Raw genomic sequence first — 16,642 nt, forward strand, 5'->3', positions numbered from 1 at the left:
CCCTTGTGACTGAGACTTCAATTTGCTTGCATGTGCTAGAAGGCTCAATGGTTGCCCGTGTGAACACCTTATTGTGAACAACCTCCTCCACCTTTTTTGATAACCCCTTTGCCACTGGATGATTATGAAAGCCCATGTGTATGGCACATCTTGTTGTGCCATCTCTATCTTGAGGGATACAGTAGTATATGATTGCTTGACAAGTTTTGATACATTCTGGTGATTCACCACAGTGCTTACAAAGAAGAACTCCATTTTCTTTGTTCAATGGTCCAACAGGTGGCGCAGATTGATGCTTGCCTTTCCACTGAGTCTCGTTCACTGCTCCAAACATATCTACACAAGCACAATCAATGTTATAACACCTTAAGTGTCCACAAAACCTACTTATTCTCACTATTCCTTTAAAGGCATCAACAGAGCTGGTCTTGTATGTTGTCCAAATGTCCATCAAGCCTTTGCTCCATGCCTTTCATGTTAGAACCATCTTTGTAAGGTGTAAGATGAAACAAACAATAGCCATCATATTCAAGCGGAAGCTCATCAAGTTTTTGACTAACTTGTGTTGAAGAAAGAGCAACATGAAGAGAGCTAAACAGTGGAAGCTTCTGAAGACTTGAAAGAATGCTAATCTCTTTTTCTACTAATTTTTTTACTTGTCTCTTTTCTAGCTTGTAAACACCTCCATTGTTATCATGAAGCTTATACCCATGACTTCCATCCTCTAATGAAACTATAGAAAGAGATACAACTACATCATCTATAGAAGTTGCTTCAGATAGAATAATGTCTTGGTCTACAAGTTGAAAATACTCCTTTAGAGCACTGAGACTAATATCACACATCTCTATGTCATATCGAATTGAGATAACTCTTTCTTCATATGTAATAAGAACTGAGTGAGGCATTGTAAGACTGAAGCATCCAGAGACAAATGCAGAGCTCACAACAAGATAGGTTCGCTTTTAATATCCAAAGCCAGATCCATAGAAATCATTTTCTTGAGCCTTGAGAAAATGTTGAGAAAAAGGTTGGCATTAGTAATAAATGGGATGGCATTTAAAAAGTTCGTGCAATCATCTGTTTGATAGGGACGGACCAGGATCTGTTCGTGCAATCATCTGTTTGATAAAAGAACACAATCCACGAGGAAAGTAAAAGCTTTTGTCACAATTTACGAGGAAAGTAGCTTTTGATTTATGTTCACTTAAATTTTAAAACATTTCCTTTTGGTCTATGCTCATTAAAGTTTTAAAGCATTTTTTTGTGAATATCAATTTTAATTTTTAAATAATTTTGATTTTTAAAATATATTGTACAAAAGTCACGCTCTTGTCAAAAGCTCACCATTTTTGGTTGTAGCTAAATAAAGAACTAAACTTTGTTTTTGCACTCTCCAAGAACTGCTCACAGGGGTCTGTGTTATTGCATTTGGAGACGCTATTCTAACAAGGCCGGTGAGGAGAAATGAATCATTTTGTTTTCATCTGCTCACCAAGGGTTTCATTGTTGCATTTGGAAAAGCAAATCTCATAGCGCTGGTGAGAGAGGGGACTTTATTTTGCTCACCAAGGGTTTTGTGCTTGCATTTGGAAACGCTTTAATGGCAGTGTTGGTGAGACAAGTGTGGAGTTAAAGGCTTTGAAATTTGAGGTTTTGAGGTTTTGAGGTTTTGAGTCCTCACCATAGCTTTGAGGTTTGCGTTTGGAAACGCAACTTGCAGAAGCTAGGTGAGGAGAGAAGCTGTGGGCAGATTTTCGCTCAAGGGTTTGACGTTTCACTCAACAAGGCTTTAACGTTTCACTCACCAAGATGTGGGAATTTCACTCACCAAGGCTTTGACGTTTGCATTTGGAAACGCAACTTGGAGAAGCCAGGTGAGGAGAAGCTTTGGAAACGCAACTTGGAGAAGCTAGGTGAGGAGAAGCTTTGGAAACGCCAGGTAAGGAGAAGCAGTTCGCAAATTTCAGCCAAGCAGTTCGCAAACTTCCGCCTATTCGCAGTTCAACAGTTTTTTAGATTTTCACATTTCGCTGATTTTCGCAGTCAAGCAGTTCGCAGATTTCTGCAATCTAGCAGTTTGCAGATTTTCGCAGTCCAGCAGTTTGCAGAATTTTATAGTCCAGCAGTTCGCAGATTTTTGCAGTTTAGCAGATCTTCGCAGTCCCAAGCAGTTCCAAATTCTCAGGTAAAATCTATTTAATGGTTAGGCTAAATGAGAGAGAAGAGAGAGAGAGAGAGAGAGAGAGAGAGAGAGAGAGAGAGAGAGAGAGAGAGAGAGAGAGAGAGAGAGAGAGAGAGCGGATGGGATCATTAAAAATGAAATAGGGTCGGAGTCGGAAATGACTTGGGCTACATGTTCCCTCTAACTGCCCTCCATTGCATTGCTTATTATGACAATGGCTGCCGAGTCCCTTTTGCCCTTTTGCTTACTGACCCGCAGCAATAATTGAGAGAGAGGGAGGAGATTACTTCGTATTGTCGCGGTTGTCCTCTCAGTGACCAAAGGCAAGGGATCATGGCTCTAAGTTAATCTTTTGTATTTTGTACATGCAACTTTACGACACTTTATCCTTTTCTAAGCTGTGGTGTCCAAAGTAGCCAAAAGTTTCTCGCAACAAATTGTGTGCTCACCATGGGGTTGCATCTTGCGTTTCCAAACACAAGTTTGAAGCCTCTGGTGAAGCAATGAATTCATTTATTTTGCTCAAAAAATGACATCAGTGAGAAAGATCTGAAGCAATGTGGTTTCAACTCAAAGCTTCTGATTGCAGGTTCGCAATGGGAAAATCTGCAAAGAGGAAGACAACAAAGTCAACATCCACTGAGCAAAGTCCCAACAAAAGTTTAAAGAAGAAACTGGCTTTTGTCTCAGTTGAAGCTGAAGAGATTGATGTTGACACAAACCCTTTACCTCAACTAGCAAATGTCGTGCAGGACAAAGATGTAAACTCTGAAGTTATAGAGGATGATGATGAAGATGGAAACAATGCTCTTATAGCAAGTAATATCCAGCTAGTTGTAGGTGGTGATGTTATTGGTCATTGCAGGGTATTGCCAGCTGATAGGTGTCCTCGCATACCTCTATGCAGGTTACTACCACATGCCAAAGTAAGAGGTCTCCAAAAAGATGTAAGTTCACTTAAAATTGCATTTGCTACAGAGAACTATATGCCAGAGAAGGGAACGTTGTTGTCTCCACTTTTCTTTGCAATGGGGAAGAAACCTTGGTAACATATATTATTAAGGCTTCTTGGGATCCTATGTGGTTGGAAGCAGATATGGAGTTTGAAAAAGAGGTATCCTTAAAAAGAGAGCTGAAATTTATGTCAAAGAAAATGTTTTATGTGTGGGAGGGGAATCACAGGACAAAGGCTTGGATGGAAGTTATAACCGAACTTTTTAAAGAGGATAAATCAAGACATGTGAGAGTTATGTGCACTCTCATAGATCCAAGGAAGGTCACAGAGATAGCCCTTCTTGCTTCTTTGCAACGCATGAACATGTAAGTTGCTTTTTTTTTTGGTAATTTTGATTGTGCATTGTTCTCCCAAAGGTTTAATTAATAACTTATCATATCCTTCTTTATGCAATAGGCTAAATGAGCATGCAGTGATTAAACCATTGCTTCGAGATGTGCTAATTAACACCAACAACATATGTGGGAGTGATACAAAAGAGTATATTGAGTCTCTAAAAGAGGAGGAGAATAAGTTAGTCAAAGGTTGTAGAAGCAAAGAGTCATGGTTTCCATTTTCGAGAGGTTACTTGGCAAGGCTTGTGTTTCAGGTACTTAATTAATTTTTTTTTTGTATAGATAGATTTGGTATATGAAATTATAACTTTTATTTGTAAGCTATGTAAAGGTTGAATATAACAAGAAAGTTGCATCGGCAACGGAAACAATTGAAAGAACTATGCTAGAAGAACAAAGGGAGGATACATTACGAAAGGAGAAGTCAAAGATTTAGAAACGAATTTCGGATAGAATTGGCAAGGTGTGTTTATTTTCACAAAACAAGTAATTGAGTTTCTTTTTCATTTTGAGAATTTAGGTATATATAATTAAACTTCTGTCAGGTTTTACTTTGCATACATCCCAAACTGGGTGAGCAATGGAAAAAGACATTGTTTGATTTTGCAATTTGAGGGTAAAGATTCATATGTGACATTGGAGAAACTTAGAATGCTTGCAACTTCTCATTTACAATTTGAAAAAAGAGTTAGATTTTTAAACTATTAGAAGCTCCAAGAATTACAAGGGAGCAATACTTGATACCTACAAGAGAAGCTGATTTTAAAGGGTAAGTCAATTTATGATCATTTAGAAGTATTGGAAGACATTGGTATGTCTAAATACTAAATTCATGTTTTTGCATGTTAATTTGTGACAGTTGGTTGGTGAGAGAAATCTTTCTAGATAGGGTTGAAAGTGTGGCCATGTCCTTACTTGAATCTTCACTTGAAAGCATGAAGGAGTCACCGACAATGCCACTAGACCCTACTTTAAGAAAGTACTTTGATGGAGTGAAGTTGGAAGCCCGTAAGTATATGTTTCAAATGTTGAGAAGTAGAGATGCAAGAGGGGATCTCAAATCAGGAAAAAGTGGTAATGAGACAAAGGAGAATAAGTCCATGGAACTTGAAAAAGAGGCACAACGTGTTGTTTTTAGGTAAATTGAATGCTCTTTGCTTTGATTGTTTTTGATGTCCATTGATGTGAATGTTTTTTTTGAATATATGTGTCTATTTTAGGTATTTTAAACACCTTGTTGTCAAGAAGTTGCTTGGTGAAATACCAAGTGTTTGCAAGGCATGGTGTAAAGTGGGTGACTCTCCTCTATGCATGTTTCCTTCTACCATGCAAGGATTGAGTAAATGGGAGATAGAAAACTATCTATGGTGGATAGACTTTCCTTCGGGGAATCATTTGGAGGAGGAGATTGATATGTATGAATTGCATGCTGGTAAGAGATCCACAGCTTCTACGGCTACTTTGGACAAAGAGGCTACAAAGAAAGCATCAAAGAAAGACATCACTAGCAAATCAAGAGGTTAGTCTTTTCTCCTAAATACAACCATTTGATACAAGTGTTACAAGCTTTTGGGTTCTCTTTGAATGTGTGTTGTTTTATGGGTTTTCTCTATATTAGGTTATGGTGAGAAAGACATTCATACTCAAGAGATTGCAGAAATTCTTGTAGAAAGTGATAATGTATTAGGTGAGTTTTTTTAAAATCATGATATCTTTGTGTGCTCTTTTGATTTCCTAAAGAGTATTTATGTGTGTGTGTGTAACTTGTAGAAGAATCAACTCTTGCAAAGGAATTTGTGACATATATTCACAGTGGGCCATCAAAGATAGAATCTTATAGAGACACATGTTTTGAATCTATTTTTGGATGTTGTGTTGGTGATTATATTGAAATGGGTAGAGATTTTGAGAAAGGAAGAAAGAATGAGGCATATGGGAAGATGCATGAATTTTTTTGCTTGCATGCTTATAAAGACCATCATTATCATCATGGAGGGGAAAAAGTGAAATGGGCAGCAGGACTTGTTTTGATAGACTTTCCCACAAGTATGGTGGGAATAGATGTTGGTGAGGAGGTTCCTTTGTGGGATATGTTGACAGAGGCTCATGTACGCTATGGTATCTCCATAAGGGCTGCTAGTCTTGCTGATGATGGTTGGTTGGTCATGATTAGCCCATTGGATGGTAATCCTACTTACATTGAATTTTTCTTAAAAGATTTTATTTTTTTTCTTTTCTTTTTTGAAAATTTTGTGGTTGAAACTTGTAGGTCCTTGCCTCACTTGGATTGAAAAGTATGCATATTGTCAAGGTCTAGTCGTGGCAAGAAGAGTGGTGATGGGAAGAAAAATACCATATGGAGGTTGCAAACAAGGAGAAAACACTCGCAGTGTGAGTAATTGCTTAGCAATTGATAATACCAAGCTATAAAAGTAATGATTTGATGATTTAGTACTAATACTTTTCTATTGTGATGTGCATGATAGGTACGATGCAGCATACTCATATTTGCTCATCGAATGGGTTACTATCCAACTTTGGATTTTGAGGATAGTAAATCTCTTTCCAAAGTCAATTCATTGCAAAGTGATGATGATTTTTGGGCTTATTACATGCCTGAAGGCAAGAAGACACAACATCCACAATCCTCTAGATTGATTTGTGGAGCAGTTCAAAAGAGTATGAGCTTCATGGCTTGCGTCCTGCGTACTTGTTGTTCTCCAGGGGTTTTAGTGATTGACATGGGTTGTGGTACGGCACCACTATCACATGCAGCCATGATATTGTGATATACATGCTTTGCTTTTGACAATGATGCATCAATCATCAAGGATTTGGTGGAACCTATTAAGCTATCAAGTGAGAAGAGGCCAATTGCATCAAAGGAAAAAGAACATAGAAGAGGAGTGGAGGAGTTTGTGGTCAAACTGCTTGGAAATCCTTTTTTGATGGATGATTAGTAAGTTTTACATTGGGTGTCTCTTAGACCTATGCTGCTTACTTTGGATGCTTACTTGCATGGAATTTGACTTATAAGTAACCTCTTGGTACTTTCTTTATTTAGTTTTTAGTCTTGAGATGGTGGATTGTGTGCCATAGACATGATGATGTTCTTTGTGGCCTTCTTTTGAAGTTAGATAGTCCTTTTATAATGTAGTTAGTAGCTATAGTATAAATAAGATTGATTTTCAGTCAATGCTCTTTCTTTATGTATGTTTGTTTATCAATGTGTATGTCATGAAAAGTTACTTTTTTCTTTGTGCATTTGTTAAGATTCAAGATAGGTATCATTGTGGATATAACATTGATTGTTATTGGTGGGAACACTTTCCCAGTACGCTTCCTTTTTATGCAGAGCTAGAGGCACAAAGAATGGCGGAAAATGACTCATTTGATGATGATTTTGTTGCTACTCCAAGGAGGAAAAGAAGCAAGTGTGATTTTGTTGATGATGAGTGTGAGGAGGATAAATAATTGTACAACTTGAAAACATTTATCTGGATCTTTACTTTGATAGCATCTTATTGTAGTGCTCGCTAATTATGCTTTGATTTTAAGGGGTATGTAAGGTGTTATTATCGATTTTGAAAAACCAATTGTTGTCTCTTATGAATGGTAACCATGTGTTTGTGGATAAAGCAATTTATGTAAAGTGTGGTTGTTAATATGTAGAGTGTGGTTGTTAATATGTCCTTCTCAAGCAATACATCTACTTTGGTGTCTTTTCCATAGTATGGTCTCTTTGGTCTTAAATCTTTGTGTTTTTTTTTACATTAAAATCATGCTTTCTATTCTAATTTCTTTGGTTTTTCATCAGTTTCTCTTTGTTGTTTAGTTTGTTTGTTACACACACTCTCTCTAGTCATGATCTACATCTGAGAAGTATGAGCGGATTATTTTTGTGTCTCTGTAGAAGATTGTAATTATAATCCTCCTCATGTCAGAAATATTTTTGTTTATGGTTTAATGACAAAAAAGTCATGGATATTTATGCCTTAAACATATGGCAAGCATGGTAAGTACTAAACATATGGTAAGTACTAACTTAAGGAGAAAATGGAGATAAATTTATTCTAGAATTAAAAATGCTCAGTAAATTCCCTACATAATGTTGAGGAATGATAAAAATAAAGCTAAGCGTAGTCGAGTATTACTAGGATTTCAGCTACAAGATATGTTCAACTCATTTGTCTCGCTCGCTTTGTATCCCTTGCTCGCTTTTCAAGGCTCGTTAAATGGTAGCACCCGCATAGCCATAGCCACAAAAGAAGTATGGGAATCATGGGGAAAACTAGCCATTCGCCAAACTCGAATGAACTTGCAATTGGCTAATGGACATAGAAAAACCCCTAGGACTGCTTGAAAAAATGATAGTTAGTTCCTATGGAATTGAGTATCAACATACTTTTGCTATAGTAGACTTTGGAAAGAGACTTAACCATGAAATCATTTTGGGAAGACCATTCATGCGGCAAGTACAGCTCATTCAAGATTGGGAGAACAATTACCTATATTTGAAGCAAGGGGGATCAATCACACGGGTTAATCTAAAAGATCACACTTATAGAGATGTGACGAAAACACCCATTCAAGAATTTGACTCTGTATCTTCAGTTGAATCAAATCTTCCATCTTGGTTAAACAAAGACACATCTATTTGGATGTGTGGTGCCTCAGAAAATAGGAGTTTAAAAGGAGAAGAATGTATCTTAGAAATGGATTGCACAAATGAAGCATATGTACTTGAACCCTTTCTGAAACATTTGTTTGAGTCATTTGAGTGGACTCAAATTTTGGCAACAATGGATGTGTGTGTGAATAGATCTATGCCTACTCAATTTTGCAATGAGGATGGTTATGACATAACTCCCATACAAATGATCTCAACCCTTCACATTGAAGATTAAATTTAGTAACCCAAGGAATTACTGAAAGCTCAACAAGTATTTTTAGACCTCTATTATGATGCTACTGATGAGTTTGGAGAACATTCAAATACATCTGATGATTCTGGGTCAGAAAAAGAACATGAGAGAGCCTAACTACTCCTAAAAGGAGAAGAGGAAGAGTTTTTTGGCTTTCCAAACCAAAGAACAAGGAGACAAAAATGGTATAGAAGAGAAAGAGACACAAGAAACTTGAAATCTAGACCTATGCAATTAGTTTCTAGTAGAACATAGTTTTTGATGTAGACAGATGCACATGATTGTGTCAAGGAAAAAATCACGCGTAGAAATCTTCAGACAACAAACAAGGGACATCAAAAACATCAAGAAAAATGTAAAAGAAAACGCAATCAAAACCTAAACAATAGGATAATGATTCTCCATGACACGAATTAAACGAAAGAAGAAATATCAAGAGTTGAAGAAAACTCTAAAAGAGATGTATACCACTAAAATGGAAACAACCGAGGAAGAGAGTAAAGATGTAATGAGTGTTCCATCCCATTACAAGAAATATACTCTCCAAGATCAAAAGATCATAGTCAAACAACCTGTAAGGGAACGAAGAAAACAGGGTTAGTCCTATGAAGGACTTGAAAATGCAAAGAAGATAGATCTAGCCGAGCCAAGAGAAGAGCCTAGACCTGCCTACATTGCAAATGACTTGATTGAAGAAGAACATAGATTTTTCTAAGCTTACTGAAAGAATACCAAGATATCTTTGCTTGGTCTTATAAAGATCTCAAGGGTGTTGATCCAGAAATCTGTCAACATACCATACCTATGAGAGATGATGTGAAGCCAAGTGGACAACGCCCATAAGCTTATAATGACATTTTCTAGAAAGATCAAAGAAGAGACAGAGAAGCTCAAGGAAGCCATATTCATTTATGAAATTGAGCACACAGATTGGATGTTTCCGATTGTGGTGGTACCCAAGAAAAATGAAAAATTAAGAGTATGTGTCAATTTCAAAAAAGTGAATGCAGTCACCATTAGAGATAACTACCCTCTTTCAATCATCGAGCATGTTTTAGGAACGAGTTGCAGGAAAAGAATCTTACAGCTTCTTAGACATCTTTTCAGGGTACAATCAACTTTTGGTTAACCCCAAAGATCAGGATAAAACTTCCTTTGCAAATGAATGGGGTATTTCTGCCTATAGGGTTATGCCTTTTGGGTAACTAATGCTCTTGCCACCTTTCAAAGATTGATGAGCCATACTTTCAAAGAATATCTGCGGAATTTCTTGGAAGTATATATGGATGATCTATGTGTATATTTATCAATCTATTTTGAACATCTCAAAAAGGTATTCAAAAGATGTAGAATTTTTAGGATTTGCTTAAATCCTAAAAAGTGCACATTTATGGGCAGACAAGGAAAACTTCTTGGACGTATAGTGTCTAATAATGACATAGCGATTGATATGGATAAAATTCATGTTATTGCTGAATTGCCTAGACCAAAAATAGTCAAAGGAGTTCAGGTTTTCATGGGACATTGTGGATTTTACTAAAAAATCATTTACATGTATGCTATACTCGCAAAACCCATGTATGGTCTGATTACACTCTTTGTATGGACTGATGAGTAAAGAATCCTTCATGAAGCTTAAACAAGCTCTCACTTCAGCCCCAATATTGAAAGCAAGCGATTGGAATAAGATATTCTATATACATGTAGATGCTTCCAATTTTTCCATTAGATGTATTTTAGCTCAACCAGGAGAGAGAAAATTTGATTTTCCTATTTCTTATGCTAGTAGATAGTTGAATGTGGCAGAGAAAAACTATACAACCACCGAAAGAGAAGCATTAGGTATGATCTATGCCATGAAAAAGTATAGACATTACCTATTAGCCAACAAATTTGTGTTGTTTGTGGACCACCAAGCTTTATTGTACTTGGTCAACAAGCCATGCAACACGGGAAGAATAGTGAGATGGTTCATCATTCTTTTGGAATTTGATTTCACTGTAGTTGTTAAAAAGGTCACCACACACCAAAGAGCATTTCATTTGTCAAGGATTATTTTAAGAGAACCACCAAAAGGAGTAAACGATGATCTACTAGATGCATATATGTTCTCTGTAGAAATGATACCCCGTTGGTCAGAAGAGATGGTTTTGTTGATTGATGACCATAGCTCAAGTGGATTCTCAAATACCACTACATATTACACCAGGATTAATTGGGCAGTTGGCTATGTATCAGTTACTAGCTGAAAGGCTATACAAAAGAAATCGAGATGGAATATTGCTTTTGCGTATTAATCGTGAGGAGAAAACCCAATACCTAAGTCAAGCACACATTACCAAGTAGGACTTCACTTTGCGGAGGACCAAACTATGAAACAGATCTTGAGACTTGGAGTATTTTGGCCAACCATGAGAAGTGATGTTCACTCATTTGTGAAAAACTGTCTTCAATGTCTCACATTTCACTTGCTCCTAAGTGGGGTAACTATCTAGTTACTTACTTATCAAGTAGAATGTTTTCGGAAAATATGAGTAAATGCCGCCAAAGAGCTATTAAAACTAAAGCAAGAGACTATGCTCTTATTGGAAATTAACTGTATCAAAGGGGAAAGGATCAACATTTGTGTCTCTGTGCAAATGAAGATGAATATATACCCACTCTAGAACAAGCACATGTTGGATTAGCTGGAGGTCACTTTTCTAGTGAAACCACCACTAGAGAAATTTTAATGGCAGGCATATGGTGGCCAACATTTTCTGCAGATTCCAAAGAATATGTTCAAAGGTGTGATGCATGCCAACGAGCAAAAATGCCAACAAGGGTAGATAGCATGCCTTTAAGACCAATGATGGGGGCTAGAGCTTTTGCAAAATGAGGCATAGATTTTGTCGGGCCAATACAGCCACCTCCTTATAGAACTCAAGCTCAATATATCATTGTAGCTACAGACTATTTGACCAAGTGGGTAGAGGCTAAGGCAACCAGGAAGAATGATCCCAAGTTTAAGAAAAAGGGGAACGAACCATTTATCATTGAAGACATATCTCCACGTGGAACAATTAAGTTGTCCACTCTAGATGTTGAACCAATGGCAAACTGGATTAGTGGATGCCGCTTAAAGAAGTACCACTTGCCACTAACCAATGAATTGCTAGAGAAAATGCATGTAGCAAAGCAAAGAAAGATTAAATGACAACAGGTTATTGATGAGGCTCAAGAGGAAGCTCGACTTCGAGTACTCAAGAGAGAAGCTGATTTGGATGATCAATGGTTGGATGTAATGGACCTTCGCATTACGGTACAATTGAAAAATAACAACACAAATGCATTAGTAGATACCGAAGTTCAAATGAATGCAGTCAGTTATTTCACTTACAAGAAAGCTACGAATCAGTCTTTAGCATCGAGAATATCTGGTATCAAAGGATGCAACAAAAACCCAACACCGACATTGGGAGTAGTGTGATAGTACATGGATGTTCATGCCCTCATCAATTTGTATGCATACCAGATGAACATATGAATGAAACAATGATTCTCGGAAGCTCATGGATGCGCACATACAAGGTAGTACCAGATTGGAACATCAATCGACTCAAGCTATCACTTAAAGGAGGACAACTCTTAGTTCCAATTGCATTGAACAAAGAGGAATGGAAAATAGGTTGCCCACAACAGAAACCAGGGAGTAATCAATCTACTTCCTCCTCTATACAATCAAATGCTACAAGTAGCAAGCAAGGAGTCAGGAAACTTTGGGTACCAAAAGCACAAATCAAGGACAATTAATCTCAAATTTGGATGTCCAAAAACTCATCTACCATACTGAAGAAAGTTTCCCATCTGACAAATCCAAGAAAAACATCTTTCAAAAGAGAAACTAGCACTAGATGGGTTTAGAAACCAAAGGAGCATTTATCTTCTCCACAAATCATAGTCGTCTTCGACTATGGGGTAGAGAAGATAAATCATATTCATTAGTCCTTTTCGTAGCGGGTAGAGGATCCCTATGTTATCCTACAACATCGTTTGAGAATGGATGACTCATCCATTTGGTGCTTGAGAGCCTAAGCTTCCGCAAGAATGTCTCCAAATTAGTCCTATCAGTCTTCCATAGTAGAGTGACAATCTCTACTTGGTGTTCAGGAGACGTCATCTCCGCAAACTTGATCTAAGTATGTATACTACTTCATTTTTGTGCACAATAAAGAAAAAGAGAGTCTTATAAAACAAAAAATTTGTTCATTTTAAACATTTTGTACATTTGCTTACTCTAGGGAAGCATTGTAAGCATTGACAAGGTTTAGGTTATCCTTTAATTGTATGCCTTGCATCCATCTAGCATCTTCAAAAGGATAATTCTTAAACTTGATAAGATATCGTCGGATAGTCTTACCGCCTCTTAGTACCTTGTCTTCATGTCGGAGAATGGACTCGGGCTGCAACACCTCTTCTTGGTCCTCGATCTCCGGTGGGTCTTCAATAGTTGGTTCTCGAGGTGGATCTCCTTTGTAAGGCTTTAGTAGGCTCACATGGAAAGCATTGTGTATGAGCCAATGACTGGGAAACTTGAGTTGATAGGCCATCTCATTGATTGTTCTAAGAATCTGGAAGGGACCATAGTACCTTTTGCTAACTTAGCATAGTACTTTTGGTGTCCTGTAGGATTCTTGCCTGTCGTGTGCCTTAATCGAGCCTTGAGAAATTTAAGCAAGACCCAATCATTTTCTTTAAAGGCTTGAGCTCTTCTTTGCTTATCAGCAACAACAACCTTTTGCCTTTGCTGTGAGATAGAGATAGCATCCTTAATCTTTTGGAAAGACGCTTGTAGGTCTCAGTTATACTCATCTGCACAGTAGAAGATCTTCCCGTGTACCTTAAGTAGCAAGGGACTTTTTTATCTTCCCTCAATTACCTCAAAAGGTGCTTTTCCCATGGAAGTATGTACAGTGTTATTGTAGGCATAATCCACTAAGGGTAAGTTTGATCTACGTCCGTTACATAGGCTTTTAGTAGATCGAGGATTGTTAGGTTAGCTATTTCACTTTGGCCATCTGTTTGCGGGTGATAGGCCAAAGAGAAGTTTATCCTTGTTCCTAGATTCTCAAAGAGACCCTTCGAGAAGTTACTAGTCATTCTAGGATCTCTATCCGACACTATGGACATTGGCAAGCCATGGTACTTGAAGATTTGTGAAATGAAGAGGGTTGCCATTTGATGGGCTTTGATAGTCTTTTTGACAGTTATAAAATGAGCTTGTTTACTGAACCTGTCCACTATCATCCATATTCCCGTATTCCCATGGATATACTTAGGCAATCCAAAGATAAAATCCATGGATATGCTCTCCCATGGTGAATTAGGGATTGGCAAAGGTTGAAGCAATCAGGTTGCTTCCCTCTATCAAACTTCGTCTTTTGGCATACCACACATTTAGAAACATACTCTTGTATGTTTGTTTTCATGGTAGGCCAATAAAAATATGTTTTAATCCCCTTTAGGGTAGACTGAATCCCTGTATGCCCTGCATAAGGAGAATGAGATTCATACATTACTTTCTCACGTAGTGAGCTAGTAACGCATAGTCTATTGCCGTAGAGAAGATAACCATCTTGTAAAGTAAATGTTTCCTCTTTCTTCCCTAGTGCAAGGGCTGAAATCACATCTCTAAAATCGGGATCAATAGCATACTCATCTATCATAGAAGATAGATCATTGTGAGTTGCTATGGAAACCACATTCACTCTCGGCCATCTTGAGAGTGCATCGGCTACTTGATTATGCTTGCCAGCGATGTGAGCAATATGAAAATGAAATTACGAAAGGAAATTTTCCCACCTCATTTGTTTTTCGGGCAGCTTGGTCTGTGTCATGAATTACTTAAGACTTTGGTGATCCGTTCACAGAATGAAAGGAGTCCCCAATAAATAGTGCTTCCATGAGTCTAAGGCATGTAGAACTGCGAGGAGTTCCTTTTCATATATGCCTAGATCTTGCTCAAGAGGGTCGAGCCTTTGACTTTCATAGCCTATAGCGTGCCCTTCTTGAAGAAAAACAACTCCAAGGCAATCACCACAAGCATCACATTGGACCTCAAATGGCTTTGAGAGATCCGGTAGTGTAAGCACAGGTTGAGAGATAAGATTTTCTTTAAGCTTCTCAAAAGCATTGTTCTTCTTGGAAGACCATGTGTACCTAACTTTTTTCTTTGTTAAGTCATGTAATGGTCCTGCTATTAGTGAGAACTTTTCTATGAAGCGTCTATAGTTTGCACACATACCTATAAAGCTTCTTAACTCATGAAGATTCCTTGGTTTAGGCCATCCTTTTATTACCTCTAACTTTGATGGATCCATTTGGATGCCATCTTGAGAGATAATGTGACCTAAATACTGAATCTCTTGCAAGAAAAATTCCCTTTTCATTCAATTAACATAAACTTTATTCTCTCTTAGAACTTGAAATATTACCTGGAGGTGTTGATTGTGTTCGTCTAATGAATTAGAGTAGATGATGATATCATCAAAGAACACTCCAGTAAAGGTTTGGTGAGGCCTGAATAGCTTCTCCATCAAGCAGTTGAATGTGGCTTGTGCATTGGTCAAGCCAAAAGGCATGACAATGTATTTGTAAAGACCAAACGTAGTGCAAAATGCGGTCTTTACAATGTCTTGATCAACTATCCTTATTTGATGATTGCCACCTTTTAGGTCAATCCTACTGAAGTAGGTGGACCCTTGTAGCTTATCAAATAGTTCTTCTACATGTGGAATGGGAAACCTATTTTTGATAGTGATCCTATTTAGTGCTCTATAGTCGAATACATACGATATGTGCCGTCTTTCTTTTTGCACTAGTAGCACAGGAGAACAAAATGGAAATGAGCTAGGCCTAACCATGCCCTTCTCAACTAACTCATGCACTTGCCGCATAATCTCATCTTGTTGAGCTCGAGAAACTCTATATGGAGGTTTGTTAGGCGGTGAACTTCCTGGAAAAAGTTCAATTGCATGGTCATCATTACCTTGTTTAGGAGGTAGCTCACAAGGGATGTCATCAATAAAGACATCCTGAAACTTGAGAAAATTGGATAACTCTAATTACTTTTGATTGTGTATATTTTCTTTTGCTAAAACATTAGGTTCATTTTGCGAATCTTTAACAAAAATCATGTACACGGAGATAGAGATCTTTATTGACTTGTTGAAAGCTTGTGTATGTACAATGGGTATAGTGTTACCCATTTCCTTAGCATCTATATACATATCGTTTTTCCTGAACTTAAAGGAGATTCTCTTTTCAGGGAATTTAACATTGGCAGCCATGTGATCAAACCATGGAGCCCCTAGGATTACATCCTCATGCTTGATAGGAGAGATAAAGAAGTCCTCTTTGTCCACATAGCTTTGGACATGGAGCCTCAATTTCCAGATTAAGGGAGTGACTGAAGCTTCTTGCCCCTTGAAAGCACCATCTGCAGGTAGGACATCTCCCATCTCGTAGGCTTGTATGCCTAGCTTGGTGGACAACTCTATAGATACAAAATTGTGAGTAGAACCAAGTTCAAAGAGAATAAAAGCATCATGTTCTCTTACCTTTCCCCAAGCATGGCATAGAGGAGATCCTTTGTGATGAATTTCCTCCTCTTGGATTTCGACCAAGGTAGCTCTAGGAGGTTCATGGAAAGTGTTCTTTTGGGGACAAGCATGGTACGCATGCCCTTGCTCACCACACTTGAAACAATGGTTATCCTTACAATAACGCTCAAGCTCTTCAAGAGAGAGTTTATTTTTGCCTTTATAAACTCCCTTCTCTTTATCTTTGTTGGATTTGCCCTTAGAAGACTTTTGAACACTGTCCTTCCCCTTAGGCTCATTGAAACCCTTGTTTTCTATGGGCTTAGAATTTCTTTTAGCCCCCGTTTGGAAATTGATTTGAGAGGTCACCATAGTATGGTGTATAACCACCGATATGGTGTGTGGCGTTCGGGAGTTGACATACTCCGCCATTTCTTTAGTTAAGCCTGCACAAAATTGTTTCTTTTGCTCTCTAAAATCCAACTTTTTGAAGACAGTGGCTTTGAGTTGTAGGTCCCAAAACTTGTCTACATATTTGTGAATGGATTTGTAAGGAGAGAGCTTTAAGCTCCGCCATTCGGTGAGTACTTTGTATTTGGCAT

The 16,642-nt window shown here is 37.8% G+C and overlaps 2 pseudogenes; both read left to right on the forward strand.

Moving 5' to 3' along the window:
* Window positions 1-1,603: 1,603 nt before the first annotated feature.
* On the forward strand, window positions 1,604-5,860 carry LOC147451451 (uncharacterized; annotated as a pseudogene).
* A 12-nt stretch (window positions 5,861-5,872) lies between these two features.
* LOC147451452 (uncharacterized) lies at window positions 5,873-7,009 on the forward strand (annotated as a pseudogene).
* The last annotated feature ends 9,633 nt before the right edge of the window (window positions 7,010-16,642 follow it).

The sequence above is a fragment of the Adiantum capillus-veneris genome, chromosome 9 (assembly GCF_014529385.1).
Source record: "Adiantum capillus-veneris isolate H3 chromosome 9, ASM1452938v2, whole genome shotgun sequence".
Taxonomy (NCBI): Eukaryota; Viridiplantae; Streptophyta; class Polypodiopsida; order Polypodiales; family Pteridaceae; genus Adiantum; species Adiantum capillus-veneris.